Here is a 19,161-nt window from a genome sequence, read left to right as displayed (position 1 = left end):
TCTGTTTTTCGGAAATATTCGGCAGTTTTTGAGCCTGATGATGTAGTATTAGATGCTAAAGCATTGCGTAACGGTGTTTTTTCTCCCTCTAAGGCGCCTGATGTGGCTCGACGGCTGTTTGCATTGCGGGACGCGGCGAGTGACCTTAAAGAGAGAGCGCGCCTAAAAGCAGAGGAGGAAAATCAGTCGGATTTACGTGTCGGTGATGACCAATCATCTACCTCCCACTCAGATAAGAGCGACCTAGTGCATGCTAAACCAATGCGAGAGGCGGCACCTTTGTATGTTCCTCCTAAAGGAGCGGGAACTAGTGCGGATATTACCTCCGCCGATGCTAAGGGATATTTTGTGTACAATTGGGTTTATACTCCCTGGCATAGGGCTGATGTTATGGCATTAAAGAATGCACTGCCTGATCCCCGCAAGAATCCAGCGGCCTTTTACGAAGAAGTCGAGGGGGCCTTGAATTCTTGTACTATGACCTTAGCAGATATAGATCTGTTCTTTGGGCTTATTTTACCACCGGATATGTGGCGATCTGTACGGAAGGTGGACGATGTTGCCGCTTTTAAGGCTCGGTGGTCTGAGCTTGAGGATGAGGATAGGGAGAGGAAGCCCGCGCAGACACCACCTCAGATTATCCTAGATCTCCCCGCTGCTATTTTGACCAAGTTAAAAACAATCATTCCCCCTAAAAAGATTGACTGGAATATGTTAGCTTCGTGTAAACAGAAAGTTGATGAATCAGTTGCAGATTTCTTTACGTGCTTTGAGGAGACATTTCATGATTTTAGTGGTCAGTCACTTACGGATGATACGGGTCGACACCTCTTTGCTGATAAATATGTGGCAAATTTATTACCGGCAATAGCAGCCCGCCTAAAAGCGAGTGAAAGTTCTTGGTCCACCGCGTCTCCGACAGCCCTCCTGACTATAGCTCAGTATTATGAGCGTCAGGAGCAAGAAGCGAAGGGGCAGGAGGAGAAGAAGTCGAAAGATTTAAAAACGAAGGTGATGTTAGCGCAAGTGTATGGTCCGCCTCGTCGGGGTGTTAATAGAGGTAGGGGAGGATCTTATGGTCCTCCTTTGGGCCGATCTGATTTGAATAGGAATCAATGTGCGTATTGTAAACAAACAATCGGGACACTGGGCCAGAGATTGCCCGGCGTTGTATGCATCGCGTCAGGGGCATAATCAGGGTGGACCGAGAGGTAGAGGGGTTTTTTCGAATTTTAGAGGGAATTTTAATGATCACGCTCGTTTTGCACCTACCGGGCAGCAACGAGATAGACCTAATGTCTTTGATCGACAGAACCAGTACCAAGTGTCAGGGACTGACCGCTCTGGGTACCATGATTCACAGCATGCATAGGAATGCGTTGGATGGGGGTTAGAATCAGTTGAGGTGCCGGTTGATCAGAAGGGTCCTTATGTATCAGCGGAGGTTTTGGGTTCTACTGATCAGTTCCTAGTAGATACAGGAGCGACTCGTAGTGCGCTGTCTAAAAAATTGGTTTCGAGGGCTCCCCCATCTGGCTTAATGGTTACATCGGTAGGGTTTGACGGTACACTCTCCCGAAGCCCTCTTTCTCGACCCCTCACATTTCAGGTTGATTCTTTTTCTGCACCCTGTCCGTTTTTGCTTGCCCCGAACACGCCGGACAACATTATGGGTCTTGATATGCTCAAGCACTTCAGAGCTACGATCCGCTGCTCCCCCGCTGGTGTGCGTGTGATATTAAATGATAATCACCCTCTGTCTGAACGGATGTGTGTGGTTGCAGAGGATACTGTGTTAGCAACTCTCCCTCGTACTTTGTGGGCCATTTCGGATACCGATGTGGGACAGATGGTGATTCCGCCTGTCCATATTAGTGTCCAGGAGGGGGCGGTGTTACCACGCCTCCCGCAGTATCGTATTTCCCAGGAGGGGGAGGAGGCCCTTATACAGATTGTGCAGGATTTGATTAAGGTGGGAGTAGTGGAGGAAGTTCCCTACAACGTCTGTAATAGTCCGATTCTACCCATTTTGAAAAAGGATACGGATGCCAAAGTTTATCAGTTTATAATTGATTTGAGGGAAGTAAACAAGATCGTGATACCTCAGTATCCAGTGGTTTCTGATATCACGACGTTGCTTACTTTGGTCCCGCCTACGGCGACGACGTTTTCAGTCATTGATTTGAAAAATGCTTTCTTTTCGATTCCTATTCATCCCGATAGCCGATACCTTTTTGGTTTCACTCTGAATAATAGGTCTTATCGATTTTGTAGAGTTCCTCAGGGCTACACAGAAAGCCCTAGCATTTACAGTCAAGCTTTGAAAAGACAATTGGACTCCTTTGTTCTGCCCGAGGGTGTCGCCCTCATTCAATATGTCGATGACATCTTGTTGGCGGCTGACACTCCGGAGCTGTGTGAGAAAAGCACGTTATCCTTGCTTTCCTTTTTGGCATCTCACAATCACAAAGTGTCGAGGAAAAAATTGCAGTTCTGTAGACCAAAGGTGACTTATCTGGGTCACCTTTTGTCTAAGGAGGGGCGTGCACTCACACCAGATCGTATTCAAGTAATTTTGGACACACCAGTGCCTTCCACGCAGAAGGACGTGCGTGCATTTTTGGGTCTTGTTTCTTTTTGTAGGCAATGGATACTAGGGTTTTCACACATAGCCAAGCCATTGTTAGCCCTTTTGACAAAAGACACACCTATTCCGCTTCCTTGGTCAAATGAGTGTGACACTGCCTTCCAGAAATTGCGACAGGCACTTTGTTCAGCACCAGTGTTAGGGACCCCTGATTATACAAAACCCTTTTCGCTGTATGTGCATGAGAAAGATGGATGTGCATTGTCAGTTTTAGTACAGATGCATGGCGACAAGCAGCGCCCTTGTGCGTATTTTTCAGCTGTACTTGATCCTGTTGCCCGAGCATTGCCTGGTTGTTTTCGCTCGGTTGCGGCGACAGCTGTGTCAATACACCAAAGCGAGGGAATTGTGTTATCTCATAAGCTGTTGGTATTAGTCCCCCATGCTGTTGATGCCCTGCTTAATCAGACAAAGACGCAGCATTTGACCAGTGCCCGTTTAACGGGATATGAGCTGACGCTTTTGGCTCCTCATATTACGTTAAAGAGGTGTGTAACGTTAAATCCGGCTACATTGTTGCCGTTCCCGGAAGCTCAGTCTGAGGCACGGAAAGCACATGATTGTATTCTTGTGACTGAGGAACAGACAAAGGGTCGTATTGATCTCCAAGATACGCCCTTTCCAGATGTAGATGTAGATGGAGAATTGTGGGTGGATGGATCATGCCTGAAGCTACCAGATGGTACGACCTCAGCAGCGTATGCAATTACCACACTGCAAACAATAGTGGAGACAGCACGCATACCACAGAAATCAGCTCAAGCAGCGGAACTGATAGCATTAACACGAGCATGTGAGCTCAGTACAGGATTGTGTGTGAATGTTTATACAGATAGCCGCTATGCTTTCGGAGTAGCGCACGATTTCGTCCTACTCTGGAAGGAGAGAGGGTTTCTAACGTCGCATGGAGTACAAATAATGCATGGAGAGTTAGTTCACAACCTTTTGACTGCATTGACATATCCGAGGAAAATTGCTATCATTAAATGTAGTGCCCATAAGAAAGTGGTTGATAAAGTCGGAGAAGGGAATGCTTTGGCAGACCGGGTGGCACGGGAGACTGCGATGCAGCCCGGCGCTACTGCCATGTATGTAGTAAAGTCGCAGGTAGAAAGATGGCACGATGCGAAAAGAGAGGTGCTGGAAATACAGAGGACCGCTTCTGACAAAGAACGGGAGCAATGGTCTAATGATGGAGAATTGGATGATGAGGGTTGTTGGAGAAATAAGCAGATGGATAGATGGAAGTTACCCACAGCTTTTGTACAACCTATGGTTCAGATGGCACATGGGCTAGCACATGTTGGAGCTTCCGCAATTGTAAAATTGCTTACTCAAGTCTGGGAGCATCCAGAGATTGCTAGCACGGCAAAGAGGGTAGTGCAGACCTGCATGATTTGCCTAAGGTACAACCCAGGAAAGGGTACTCGAACTCCAGCAGGAGGATTTGCGACACCTACTGCACCCTTTGAGGTTTTGCAGATGGATTACATCCAGCTTGAGCGCTGTAACAATTTGAAGTACGTTCTAGTAGTGGTATGTGCCTTTAGCAAATGGGTCGAGGCATACCCTACGAAAGATAATACTGCAATGACTACCGCCAAGATGCTATTGAAGGAGTTCTTCCCTCGATATGGCGTTTGTAGACTGCTGTGGAGTGATAACGGACCCCACTTTATAGCGGATGTTATAAAGTATGTTCTGAAGGGTCTGGGCATCACCCAGAAGTTCCACGCAGTGTTTCACCCTCAGTCTGCAGGACTGGTCGAGAAGTATAATGGTACACTGAAGCTCAAGATCGCTAAGATCCAAGCTTCGACTTCTTTGACTTGGCCAGATGCTTTACCGCTGGCATTATTGTCAATTAGATCGATACCGCACTCTCGAACTGGTCTTACACCGTACGAGATTGTTTTTGGACACCCAATGAATATTTGGGGTCCACCACGACCTAAGGCGGTGTATGATGTACCTTGTGTAATGATGAATGATTATCTGGCACAGTTAACGGATAACTTGGTTTCTATTCATCAACAGGTCCGGGAGGCGCTCCCTGATCGGTCCACCGGCGAAGGTCACAGTCTCCGACCTGGAGACTATGTTATGGTGAAGATTTTTGAAAGGACGAACAGCTTGGAGCCGAGATGGGTTGGTCCTGAGCAAGTCCTGCTTGCAACGAGGACGGCTGTGCGGGTTTCCAACCGAAATAATTGGATCCATTCCCTGCACTGTCGCAAAGTGCCGCCCGGATTGGTGGAGCCTGCTGTATTGACCGACCATCGAGAAATTTTGACTGCAGAGAAAGGCCGTGCTGTGGAACCGAACGACACTGAGGAGCTCTTTCCGGACCACGTGATTCCTGGAGGAAGGCGATATCATCTCAGACCAAGGAAGTGAATTCTTCAGTTTCAGGAAACGGCCCTTGGGTTAGTGAAACGGAGAGCCAATGAGGCAAGGGGGGGGGATCAGCCCTGCATTAGTGTAGCGACACCCGTCTTGGCCCGCTGGTGAAGAAATCAACCGCTGCCTAAGGGGAAGAGTTCTGACAACCTTTTAGTTTCAGGAAGATATTGATTTTTTTTTATTCTGACATGGAGAAAAAGAAAATCCTTTGTGCATCAGGTTTTATGTTTACAGTAGCTATTGGGATAACCACATGGTTTGTGGAGGATGTGACTCCTGCTCGAAAGTTACTTGTTTTGACTACTCCAGTGCCTGAGGAGCACTACTTTTATACACTACCGTATCAAGAGTTGAAGCATCGTCAGTCTTATTTGAATAACACTTTCATCCAGATGTTGCATCATACCCATGTTGCCACCAATGCTACGAACTGTTGGATATGTGGCATGATGCCAGCTCACCAGAAGAAAGGAGGAACTCCGTTTATACCCCTTCCTTTCTCTCATAACGGCTCCTGTAGAGCATGGTACACCTTACTTTTTGCCACCCGGAAACCTACAGTGGGACGATTACTCTTCAGACTTAATAGGGAATGTCATCAAGATAAAGATGGATATCCGCAAGCGAATGGGACAATTTGGGAATGGGAAGAGTATCGACCGGACAATGAATCGATTCCTTATATTTTCACGAACACCAGAGACACTGTGGGGAAAGACCGATTTGTGATTCAAGTGGCACAAGCTCAAGCGGACCTGTGTGTCCAGAGTGTGGGTTATATTCCTGTTGGTGTTAGTGATTGCATCACTATCTTAAATATCGACGGGTTGAATAATAGTACCTTCTTAGCATCCCATAAAACATACTTCGTGTGTGGAAATAAAGGTTATTACCGTTTGCAAGCCGGTTGGTCTGGAGTATGTTATGTAGCATTTCTATTACCTCCTGTATTCTTGGCACCTGCATCTTATCATAAAGATTTGAAGTTGTTGAATAATGTGACTGTAAATAGGTATAAACGTACTCTATCGATTGATGACGTGGATCAGACTGACACTAGTCTGCAGCAGTATATTGATTTTAATTTAGGATTGTTTTTCTTTGTTGGAGCTGCCCTAAATAGTAGGAAAGTTCGAAGGTTAACAAGAGTTGTAGAGGCTGTGACAAATCAAACCGCTGCTGCTCTTGGGAATCTTACGGAAGAATTACAAATTACTAGAATTGTTGCATTGCAGAATCGTATGGTGTTAGATGTTATGTTAGCTGACCGAGGTGGAGCTTGTAAAATTATCGGAAGTAGTTGTTGCGTGTTTATTCCTGACCACACGCCATCAGTTTATAATGCTATCAATAAACTGCATAAAATTGCAGCTGAAATCCATACAGAAAATGGCGCTTGGACCTTTTCTGGATGGTTTTGGGCATTGATTACCACATGGGGATGGAAGGTTCTAACTGGTCTCTGTATCATTGTAGCAATTCTGTTTTCTTGTTGCATTTGTATCCAATGTGGTCCTTTACTCTGTTCCCTATGTGTGTCACTCTGCATTCCTGATAAGAAAGCTATTGCCAATGTCACTTACCAGAAACATCTGACTAAAGAAATAGAAGAAATGATGAAGATTGATATATACGATGATTATCCTAACAAACCGGATGTCTTCAGTAAATGCTGAAAGGGTCGTCTGTTGAAAATTGAAATAACGATGTGAGTAGGCATTCACTAAAGACATGAATTCCCCTTTTATGACAGAGTTTCTCCCGTTATGTTGACTAAAGTCTGGACTCCATTTTGTATTGTCATGCCTCCACGTGCGTAGCACGAGAAGAGTCCTATCTTCGTGTTAGTTGCTCTTGTAATCTGCCTAGTAACAGTCTATAATTAGTCCCTTTGTCCGTCTGGCGCATGCCCAGACTTGACCACATCTGTTATCAGTTAGTCCTTGCTTGACCATGTTTTCGCGGGCTCAGGAAATTAGTTACTCCGCCCACATATTGATTCTGTATTGAAAATGTCCATAAAAGGCAATATTCCTTGCTTCATGTTGTATCCACCCACTTATGAGCCCCTCTGTTGTGTATAAAAGGGGACCGTGTACGCAAGTTCTGTGTGCTACCCTATGCAATACTGAAGAGTGTTGTATGGGTTGTAGGACCACCCTTAAGGGTTAATAAACTTTGTCTTTGTACTTTGCAGTTTCCGTGCCAACTTCCTTGTAGATTCCATTTTGCGGGAGAGCGAACCCTTGTGTCCTGCTGGCCTAGCTGGGGCCTATACTCATCAGCGGGGCACTCCCTGTCATTCGCCAAGTGACCCGGTCTGCCACACCTGTAACAGTTTCCCTTGAAACTCTACTCTCCTTACTCTCTTTCTGTTCCTTTTTTAGCCCTTTGACTGCGAGCACGTTCTCACTCTCCACATTGACTTCACTCACTTTGGCTTTTCCCTCACTATCCTGCTTAATTTCACTCACACATTGCATCATGTGCTCGATTTGTTTAGCAACAATGAGCACCTCCCCAAGGGGCTGGTCATCTTTTAGCCATAACTCCTCACTTACATGCTCAGTCTTACAAGTTAAGAGAAATTGATCACGTATCCGCTCCTCACAGGCTCCCCCAAACTTGCATGTAGCCGCCAACTTATGCAGCTCAGAGACAAACTCCTCTACCGTTTCTCCCTCCTTCTGTCCCCTCTTTCCGAAGTGGTATCGTCCCATAATGGTGCTTACCTTTGGCAAGAAATGAATGTCTAATTTCTTCAGACTTATTTCATATTCATTCAACCCTCTCGCATCATTTGCATTCAGATCAGGAAGCTTTTCTAATATCTCTTGCCCTTCAGCCCCCAGAGAATGCATCAGCAAAACCACTTTCCTTTCAAGCCCCAAATTAGGTCCACACATCACTGCGAAATTCTGGAAAACCTTTCTCCACTTATTCCACTTGAGAGCTGGCTCCCCTGGAGTGGACAGGAAGAATGGCGGAGGTGTGACATTCTGCATGATGACTAAAGTGGTGCTGTGTTAAATGACAGGGAGGAAGGTGCTCTGTGGTATTTACCCGGGCAATAAGTCAAACACGCGAAGTACCTTACTCTACTGACCTTGCACAATGCGCTAATCTGACCACTAGTATGCAGAGGACAACAATGTTATCGGGAAGTGAATGAAAGCAACTCCAGTAGCATAGAAAACATTGAAATAGCATTCAGCACCAGAACGATGAAACAGGTGGAAAATACTATGTAAAAGCTGTGCCAGTCAGCGTGGACTAAGCTGGCAGGCAAGGTAAATTGCAGTCCTTAAAGACCAAATTGAACTCCAAGAAAGCAGGAAGGCTGTAATAGGTTGAACTTCTTGCGCAGGGCAGGTTCCATGCACACTGTGAAGTAATTAACTGCACAAGACTGAGCTTTTCCTTTAAAACAGCTCAACATTTATGGTAGAAGTCCACAAGGTGGTGTTGTTCACTAACTGATCTGTCCCTGCGAGCGTAGGAGCTCCACTCACGCTCTGCTCATTGAATTTGACAGTCTCCTTTCTCTAAAAAAATCAAGGAAAGAAAAACCCAACCAAGTCTCCTTTGTGACTGCCCACCTAGTTAGCGGGATAGCTCTCCCAGAAGTCTGTTCAAACACTATTATTCGGAGGTGACAAGGGCTAATGTCAATGTCTTCCCGTGGTGTTGAAAATGCATGCGATGTAACTGTCAACAGAAGCGTAAGTGAGAGGAAGGCTGTGCCAGTCAGCACGACCAGCAGCTGTTCACACTCCCCTTGGCAGCCCTCAGCACTTAGTTCCTTGGTAGTAATCACTCATGAAGCTGTGCCAGTCAGCGCGACCAGCTAAAGATCATACGTTGAAAAAAGTACCTCTTGACAACCCACAATCTTCCCTTCAGAGCGGGCGCCACACATCCAACAGGGTGAATGCCTCACAGTCGCTCCCCAGGGTTTCCTCCCGTCAGTGAACAAGAGCTGTGCCAGTCAGCGTGACTGGTCTGGCATTCCTATCCGCTGCCCACTGCTACGAAGGACTGCGTGCACAGATACCTTGTGCACACAACCTTTGACCTTTTTCCTCAGAGCCAGAGCACCGCTCGCCCAGGCGACAGCATTCAAAACTTAGCAGTTTGAGATGAGAGCAGTGCGTAGCCGGTACTTCATGGGGTGAAATTAAGCAAGTCTCCGGCAGTGGGTAAGGGAACAAATTTCCTTTATTTTACCTGTAATTATTCTTCTGCTCACGTCTAGGAAAGTGCACTCCACTCTTTATAGCATACGTTTCCCAAAAGGCAACATGAAACTCTTCTTGTTGTACTCACAATACCGTTGCCGTACACCATCTGAATCTTAGTAGCGTGTTAGGGTCACTTTCTCTTGTGCTCCTATGCTCCCGAATCCCATCCTCCGTCGCCAGTGTAAAATTGATTAACTTGATAGAAGCACAGGATACGCAGGCGTACAAAAAGTGATGTTTATTTCTTCAAGTACAGCAAAAGGACCCCAGCCACTGCTGTTCATCTTCAAAACCTTCGCTCACTCCTCGCAGGGAGCTTGCCTTAGAACGTTCGCCACTGTGACATTCTACAGCATGTTACAGTGGCGTGAACCACTACAACCACAGGGGAGGGGGTGAGTGGCAAGGTCAAGGTTCCCCCTATGACAGAGGATACCACAATCACCTGATCCCCCTTCCCTTGAGTTTGCAGCACCCTAGTAAATCAGTGTTTCACTGAACCACTCTTTGATATGGGTGGCTTGGGAATGGCACTTTTCAACCTGGATTTTTAATTCCTGACAACTTTTTGCCTTCAAGTGGAACTGAGAAATATTGGGTAGATGGTCTACGGAGGAGAGAAAGTATGAAGAACAGTTAGGCAACTAAGTGGGTCTTGGGCAGGGGTGGTTGCTCAAGGGGCGTAGACAGTTCTCAGGTTGTGCATGAGCCCAAGTGCAGTTTGAGTTCCTATATTGTATAAAATGCCTGTACAGCATACACCATTGTACAGTATGTTCTATTGTTCAATAAACATGTGCTGTAATGTGAACTGGTGCACTGTATAAAACGTTCTGTACATATACCCTATACAGTGTGGCAGTCCTTCTGTATATGCCCCTTAAGCTACGTCCCCTGTACTGTTTCTTCTTGATGTACAGCAAGAACACACTTTTAGCTGTACATGAAGTGTATTAAATAATCCATTATTTCATACATATAAATTCTTTTTTTAACTTACTGGCAGTTGCCAGTAGGTAGTTTTAGTTGAGACCTAGTTTCCATATGAAAAGCATCTTTTGCCTTGCCTATAACTAAGGCATCCTTTGACCAATCTTTATGACATTTCCCCCCAAAAAATTCAAAGTAGGTTCTGTGTGTCATAGAAATTTTGGGAGTGATCCGTGTGGTGGGGATCGAGCTGTAGGGGTGCAAAAAAGGGTGATTTTTTTAACCCCTTCAGCGCTGCGCGGATTCCCCCGCGGTGCTGAAGGGTTCGAGCGCGGGTGGGGCCATGACGGAACGGTTCCGTCATGAGCACAGCTCAGCCGATGCTCATGACGGAATCGTTCCGTCATGAGCATGGAAGGGGTTAATGTTCATTCCCATAGGAACACGTTGTTGAACCTACAGCCCAAACTGCTGGATGGAATTACACCAAATTTGGAACAAAGGTAGCTGTTGTCATGCAGATTGTTCTTTTTGTTATTTGGTGTAAATCTGTTCAGTCATTTTTCTGAATTTTAAGAAGAAAAAGTTAGATACATCTCTGGACGCAAAGTCTTAGTGAAAAAAGACAAGCTTGTGCAAGGAAATGCATCACTTTGATTGGCTGTCAACATTTCAACAAGAGTTGGCAGCCATCTTGGGACTCAGCTTCACCGAGCCCCACCAAAAAAGTGAAAATAGAGAACAGGGGGCAAGTTTGGAATACCCTGACCGCAAGCCATGGTTTTGGTGTCCCCCAAGGCCCTGCCACAGCATAATAGCATTTGTTTTAAAAATGCAGCAAAATTGCAATAGTCGCAAATGCACAGCAATTTGTTTTAAAAAAAGCAAGTGCAGGCTCCTTGCGCTTGCTTTAAAATGACCCCCGGGTAGGCCAGGTCCTTGGGCATATGCTAATTATAGGAGGGGCCCATGGGGCCCCCTCCTAATGCTTATCAAACCCACCTTGGAGGGACGCCGCCTACCGGGGGCTATTTTCATTATGAATGCAGGCAGGCCCACTCGACCAGCCCACAGCCTTGGGGACTGCCACCTTCCTGGGGCTATTTCCAAATATTTGGGGGGCCTCGCCGACCTCCCACACCCCTGGGACTGCCACCTCCCAGGGGCTAATTTAAATATGGTAGGCCTTGCAAACCTCCGTTGTCCCGGGCACTGCCACCTCCCAGGGCTAATCTCAATAATAACGGGGTGCCTCGTGGACCTCCTCTGCCCCACGGACCACCACCTCCCCAGGGCACACTTTTTTAATAAGTAGTGTGGGAAAGGCCGTAGGGCCTCCCCCCCTGCCCCAGGGACCACCACCTCCCCAGGGCACAAACTTTATGAAAATAAGCAGGAGCAACCCTATTGCCTTCCATAAGCCCCAGGGATCACCACCTCCCTGGGGCACTTTACATTATGAATGCAGGGGGGCTTGCCGGCTACTCCTGCAACCCTGGGGACGTCACCGTCCCGAAGCACAAGTACACTAATGAAGGGGGTCTATTGCAGACCCCCAGTCCCGGGGACCACCACCTTCCCAGGGCATACTTTACAAAGGGGGGCGCACAAACCCCCTCCTAGAGCCCTATTTCTATTTTCTATTTCTATTTAGGTGGTTTTATAAAGCGCTTGGTGACGCCCGGCGGCGTGTCCCCGCGCTAAGAGCAGATACTCACTGGAACCTACAAGGGAGGAATACCCTACTGTTCAAATAGTGCAGTTTTAAGCTTGGCTCTAAAGATTGATTCTGATGGTTCTAGTCGCAATGCTGTAGGTAGTGTGTTCCATCTAGAGGCTGCAAGGTACCTGAAAGATCTTCCGCCCATCCGTGCTCTGGATACCTTCGGAATAGCCAGAAGTCCTGAGCCGGAAGATCTCAGGGAGCGGGACGGCTCATAAGGCGTCAGCAGTCCTTTCAAAGGGAGAGGAGACCTCCCGTTGATGATCCGATGGCATGTGCATAGTGCTTTAAATTCTACCCTGCTTCTAATCGGGAGCCAATGCAAAGACCGGAGGGCCACTGAGGACGCGGCTCTCCTAGGTAATCTGAGCACTAGTCGGGCAGCGGCGTTTTGTAGGACCTGTAGGCGGCTCAAGTTCTTCTCCAAAGTCCCTAAATAGAGAAGATTGCCATAGTCCATCTTCGATGTGACTAGTGCATGCACCAGGGTTTGACGAGCTCCTACAGGTAAAAACTTCAGTGCCTTCCTAAGACTTTTGAGGGTCCCGAAGCATGAACCGACCACCCGATTAATCTGGGGGCCAAAGGTCAGGTCAGTATCGAACCAGATGCCCAAGTTATTTGCTTTCTGGCACGGGATAGGTGTTGGACCTAGGCATGGCGGCCACCATGCCGACGTCCATGCCGATCGGCCTCCCCCCACAACCAGCACCTCGGTCTTGCCTCCGTTAAGCTTGAGACAATTGGCGGACATCCAGGCGGCTAGATCCTGCATGCAAGCTCTGAAGATGTCCGCCAAAAGATCGGGTGCACGCGACAGGGAGATCACCAACTGTGTGTCGTCGGCGTAAGACACCATTTGGAGGCTGTGACTCTCTACTAGGGTAGCAATCGGGGCACATGGCACATGGCCCTTGGGACTGCCACCTCCATGGGCTGGCTGCAGCAATACCCTGGGGTGCCCACCCCCGGGACATTGAAGTTTGCTATGGCATGGCCCGAGCACTGTTCCAGCCATAACATTGCAAACAAGTAGTCCACTTTGAACAAGCGATAGCATTTTGCTCTTGCTTGCTTAATGCAGATCACTTTGCTTTTTACACACAGGGCGCTGCATGTCAAGAGCTCCCTGGGTGTAAAAAGCAATGCCATCTCCCGCAGGAGGCGGGGGGCCAGCAGGGACCACGAGTGCCTCCAGGCACTCGTGGTCCCCTCCTAAGAGGCCAGGCCCCGGTGATGGTATCGCAGGGCCAAAGTTGGCACAGGGAGGGGGGCCATGCGGGACCCCCTACCTATTAAAAAAATATATAGGTTAAGGCTGCACGGCCCCTCCCCTTTAAAAATAAAAAAGTATAAAGGCCTGGTCCTGGTGGATTGGGTCTGCAGGGACAAAATTGGCATTTGGAGGGGGGCCACATGGCCCACCTACTTTTTTTTTTAAAAAAGGGGGCAGGCTCCTTGGCTGAAAATGTCCTGGGCACGGGAGGGAGGGCCCCCCCTTCTGTCTCACTATTAAAAAATATAAAAAGGCCAGGAAATGTGGTCCCCAGGGCTAAAACCAGCCGGGGAGGAGAGCCACGCACACCCCCTCTGTTTCAATTACAAACAAAATCAAGAAAAAGGGTCAGGCCCCGGGGTATGGGGTCCCCAGGCCCAAAATGGTCCAGGGAAGGGGACAATGCGGGCCCCCTTCATAAAAAAATTTCAACAAATGAAAGTAAAAAAAATACAAGTAACTCTCCGAAAGCCCTGCCCCCTTTCTCCACCACTCTGCAAACACCCCTCCTGGCCCGCTGCTGGGGGGTGAAGTCCCCTTGGCTGCTGAGTGTCTTTAGCGGTCGACAAGGACTCCCGTTATCTCCAGTAAGCTCCACACAGTGGGATGGCAGAGATGTGGTTTGAGACATGCCCCCTTTTTTTTTTTTACAGAGTTATATATAGCGCAAACTTGACCCGAAGGTATCGGGTATCAGAGCGCTTTACATAGCAGCAGTTGCGTTACATGAGGATGCATTCATTATTTTTTTTAGGCACGGGGAGATTAAGTGATTTGCCCAGAATCACAGGATGTTCAGCGTCATTGCCGAGACTCGAACCCAGTTACCCAGATTCGAGGTCGACCGCCCTAGCCGTTAGGCCTACTCTGCAAATGTGCATCATGGGACCCACTCATACCCCATATACCCTTTCATACACCCACTTCAACTTCCACATTACCATTCTCAAAACCATTGACACACCCATACCAGTACATACACACCCATTCACTAATTCATAGTTCTACATACACATCCACTTAGTCACCTATACAGCCACCTATACACCAACTCACTCACTAATGCAGCCACTGAAATATCCACTCATACACCCATAAAGCCACTCACCACTGTCGATCACTCATGGAGCTACTCACACACCTACTCACTCACACAGACAGTCAATCACACAGCAATGTATTCACTTATACAGTTATACACATACCTACTCACTTATTCATACTACACTAACACATACTTACTCCCTTTACAGTCACTGACAAGCACACACTCACCAATACAGCCACAATCACAATCCCTCACTCACATATACAGCCACTCATATACTCCAACACTCACCTATACTACCTTTCTCATATCCAGTTACTCACCCATATACCACTGACACCTCCATTCACACACTGATACAGCCATATGCACACTCAGTCACCTATGCAGCCCCTCACTTGCATACACACTCACCCATACAGTCACTTACTCTCTCACTCATCCATGCAGGCAGTCACACACCCTCTCACCCAGCCACACAGGCACTCAGAGAGCCATACAGGTACTCAGACACCCAATCAATCACCATCACCCATACAGCCACTCATGTACCCACTCACCAACCCATACAGCCACTTAGACACCATCTGACAGACTGATACAGACATTCTCAAAACCTAGTCACTCACCCATACATCACTGAGACACCTAATCACTCACTTATACAGTCAGTCACACATCCACTGAATCATCCATACAGGCACTCTTACACCCACTGATTCATCAATACACTTTAGTATATATATTTAACACATAAACATTTTTAAAACACTGACAGTCACTGGATGATGTCATCAGTGATGTCATTTGGGATGTATTTGTATTTGTAGAGCGCAGCATTTATCCCAAGGGACATCACGGTGCTAATATCATCAGTGATGTCATTAGTGTTGTCACCTGACTATGTCATGCGTGATTTAATATGTGAGGTCATAGGCAGAGCATTGTGAGAGTGTAAGTAATAGTTAGCTCAGCTAACTATACCTACAGAATTTCTCTGGTTTTGTTTGAGTGAAAGATCTGCCTAACTATAATGTCTCTGTAACCTTTGATTTTATTTTTATGAAAAAAATATATTTAAATATATATATATTCACTTAAAAAACCATTGGTTTCACACATGTTATAGTTAGCTGGACATTTCCCTCGTAAAAAACCAATGAAATTCCCCCGTTATAGTTAGTGCAGGCAACTATAACTCACGCAACCGCAATCCTCTGCTGATGACGTCAGATATTACATCACTGTATTTAGACACCTATTTACCCATGTCTTCTTCCATTAATCTTTAGCTATACATATATTACAAATATTTATTTTTCAGAAAGACACATATGTAATCAGTGATGTAATATCTGACGTCATCAGCAGAGGATTGCGGTCACGTGAGTTATAGTTGCCTGCACTAACTATAACGGGGGAATTTCATTGGTTTTTTACGAGGGAAATGTCCAGCTAACTATAACATGTGTGAAACCTATGGTTTTTTAAATGAATTTGCAAGGTTTTTTAAATGCTAATTCCTAACTATAACGTGTGTGAAACCTATGGTTTTTCAAGTGAATTTGTACGGTTTTTTAAATGCTACGTTATGTATTGATTAATATTTTTTTTTTCAGGTTTTTCACCGTGCGCACGCTGTGGGCACTCGGTGCGCTTCGCGCAGCGAGCGCCCACGATGCGTTGATCGTGCCGTGCGCACACGGTGCGCGCACCCCGTGCTTTTTCAAAAAAAAAATAAATGGTTTTTTCACCCTTGGGGGTCCTTCAGTGACCCTCTGACAAATGCTAGGGGGTCAGGAACTGTCCACCCTGCCCCCTTTTCACGTTCTGCACCTTTGTTTTTCACTGCCTCAGACTGCGAGAGACAAAATGGTGGCCGACACTTCCTGATTTCGACTGATTCGAATATTTACTGACATCTAACAACCAATCAGAATTGCGCTCGCGCACGTCACCGTCCGCGCACCGTGCACGCACGGTGCGCGCCTATAGATATATATGTACTTTTAACTGCAATTTTCTCAGGAACTACTGAACAGATTGACTCCAGATATGCAAAAGGCACATCCCTGACCTGAGGACTACCTCTCTGGCAAATTTCAAGTAATTCTGTTCAGCCGTTCGGGCTGTACCTTGGACTAAAGGTCCCTATGGAAAAATGCATGGGGAAAACGTGTTTTGGGACCCCCCTTTTTTCTCAGCCCCCGCTTGACAAATCCCCCCGAGACTTTCAGGGTAGGAGCGGAGCGGAGCGCCCCACCTATTTTGAAAAATTCGCGAGGATTCGTCAATCGGCGCCAAAGTTATTCCAAATAGAATTTTCAGATTTCCTATGGAAACACGGTCCTAACTATAACTATCTACTGGCGACCGCCAGTAGATAATATATATATATACCCCCATATCCTATATAGGATTACAGATATATTAGGTCTTGATATCTATATTATATTAACTGTCTGCTGTCTGTGACCGTATTTGGAAAGGTTTTAAATGTATTTAACCAACTCGGTGTCATGATTACACCATTCAAAGGTGGCCACCCCATTGAAATGTAATAGAGAGGGCTGTGCTGCCGTCATCGATTTTGTTGTAATGAGCATGACGTGAATGTATTTAACGTTTGCGCGCGGCTTTTGAAATGAGACACTGATGAAGGAAACTCTGAAACGCGTCTGTCTTGCTGTTCGATTCATCTGCTAAATTAAAGAAGAACCGATACGTAACCCCTCCTGTGAGTGCTTGACTCTGTTGAAAAACAAGTGAGTTGGGAAGCTATATATATATATATATATATATATATATATATATATATATATATATATATATAGCATCTCAACATTGACTGTAAATATAGCATTTCAACATTGACTGTAATGTAGCCTAGTCCCTTTTACATAAGCAATATTACAGGGGTGTGGTGTCAAGTTCACTGCAAGACATCAGTAAATATGCTAATTAGCCCCTCTTATTTTTATGGTCTGGTTTGACAACGCAGCAGTCACCAGATAATTATGTCAGCATCACAAAAGAGGGGCTTTGACTTCACCAACCTTTTGAGAGTCATAAGTACATTCTTTGATTGGACAGAAGTTATGTGCTGTCACAAAAAAAGTGCTTGCAATCCACAGCTATGGTTTCTTTGTTTTTTTTATCCAGCTGCCTAAGCTTGAGCGTTCAGGGGTGCTTAATAATGGTATGTTTTTAAAGTGACTTAGATAATTAGATATTTTATGTTGTTTTTCACTAGCAGCAGCACAGATGGGAGAAGGATAGTCATTAACTACCATAATTAACTTACCAGTATTATGGCCTGAAACTTGCTTGATTTACATATGTCTCTGAAGCATGTGACATAACCCCCTAAAATAGCTTAGAATCCAATCTGTTTGAGACCAATTAAGTATACCAAAGCAGCTTCACTTCATCATTTTTGTGCAAAATTTGTAAAAAAAAATACATAGGGTAACCAGTAGCTCGGTTCCTCATGACCCTGCCTCTGTTGACTCTGCTTCTAAAGATTCAAACCCTTTCGGTCGTCAACCTTAATTGTCGCTTGCTGTAGTGACGTTTTCTCATTTCCAGAACGGTGGTCTGGCTTTTAAACTGAATGCTTACTGTATGAGTGTCACACACTGTGCAGAAATGACACTGCACTTAATGGTGGTGTTATCACAATCCGCGGGGCTTTCTCTCTTATCATTCCAAATGGGAATGTGTAACAGGAAATCTCTTTTCAGACATAGCCCTGACTTCACTGATCTCAAATCTGTACAGGTCAGCCAACAGCAGCATCCTACGAGGCCAGCTGTAGTAACATTATAGTCAAGTCGCTGTTAAACATAGTTAATGTCATTACTCACCCAGATCGAGAAAGAATCCAGACAGAATTCAGCGCGCTGAGCCTGTGGGGCTAATACAAAATAAAGACTCGAGTACTACGGTCTCTGAGTGCTCCGGCACTGTTGTGCAGCTCTGCTCTCGAGACGAGACGCTGAGAGCGAAACTGATGATGGACTAATTAACCCGCTGCCTTGAAAAAAAAAACCTTCGTCAAATTGACGAGCGGTAGGTTAACTCCCCAGCAACAAAGCTGTGTCCTTAAACCAGAATGGAGAGCTTACTGAGAGCCACTTTGGTTGCCAATACAAAGGGTGTTTATCTATAATACCGCGAACATTCCACTTAATGTATCATCTAGAGAGTCTTTATTGAGACACAAAACAGGTGTCGCATTTCAATGAACAATGTTTATGTAGTGGTCTGTATTTAGGCTTGAACCTGGAGTGAAAGATTTACTTCGACGTGCAGGTTATAATATTTGCACTAGGGAGTCATTGCAAAGGTGCACTGTGCAGTTATACAAAGGCTCTCCTTGGTGAGCAGCAAACGTATTGCCCCTGCTCAAAAAGCTAGTTAGCAGCTGCTTAGACAATACTTCTTTTACTCTTCCACAAAAATGAGAGTACGAATTTTCAGATATACTTCTTATTAGAATTGGAATAATCACAGTCACTGGCAAATTGTGGAATGCAACATCAGTATTTACACTAATGTTGCTGAATGCGTCAAAACTCTCTTCAGATTATGATATGTTATGTTATAGGCATTTACAGAGCTCAAACAGATCACTTCATAATGAGTATTTCGACTCTGTAGCCAAAAGCTACAAATGTCTTAATGCAGGTGGACAAAAAGGCAGGCCGTTAGCTAAAATTTATAAATGTATATATATTACCTACTGGCAGTCGCCGGTCAGTAGTTATAGTTAGGACCTAGTTTCCATTGGAAAAGCATTTTTTAACTTGGCTATAACTTGGGCATCGTTTGACCGATCTGCATGAAATTTTGCCAAAAAAGTGTCTCGGTGGGTACTATTGATTGGGAAAG

The 19,161-nt window shown here is 45.8% G+C and overlaps 1 protein-coding gene across 2 annotated transcripts in view; it reads right to left on the bottom strand.

Moving 5' to 3' along the window:
* LOC146796134 (GTPase IMAP family member 9-like) overlaps nucleotides 1-18,260 on the bottom strand; it is a 209,142-nt gene extending 190,882 nt beyond the window's left edge. For both annotated transcript variants that reach the window (XM_085628514.1, XM_085628518.1), the window contains exon 1: nucleotides 18,135-18,260. The gene's annotated coding sequence lies outside the window, so the exon portion shown is untranslated. The remainder of the gene's footprint in view (nucleotides 1-18,134) is intronic.
* Nucleotides 18,261-19,161: the final 901 nt, after the last annotated feature.

Source organism: Triturus cristatus, chromosome 10, assembly GCF_964204655.1.
Source record: "Triturus cristatus chromosome 10, aTriCri1.1, whole genome shotgun sequence".
Taxonomy (NCBI): domain Eukaryota; kingdom Metazoa; phylum Chordata; class Amphibia; order Caudata; family Salamandridae; genus Triturus; species Triturus cristatus.
This window is presented reverse-complemented; position numbering and strand designations above follow the sequence as displayed.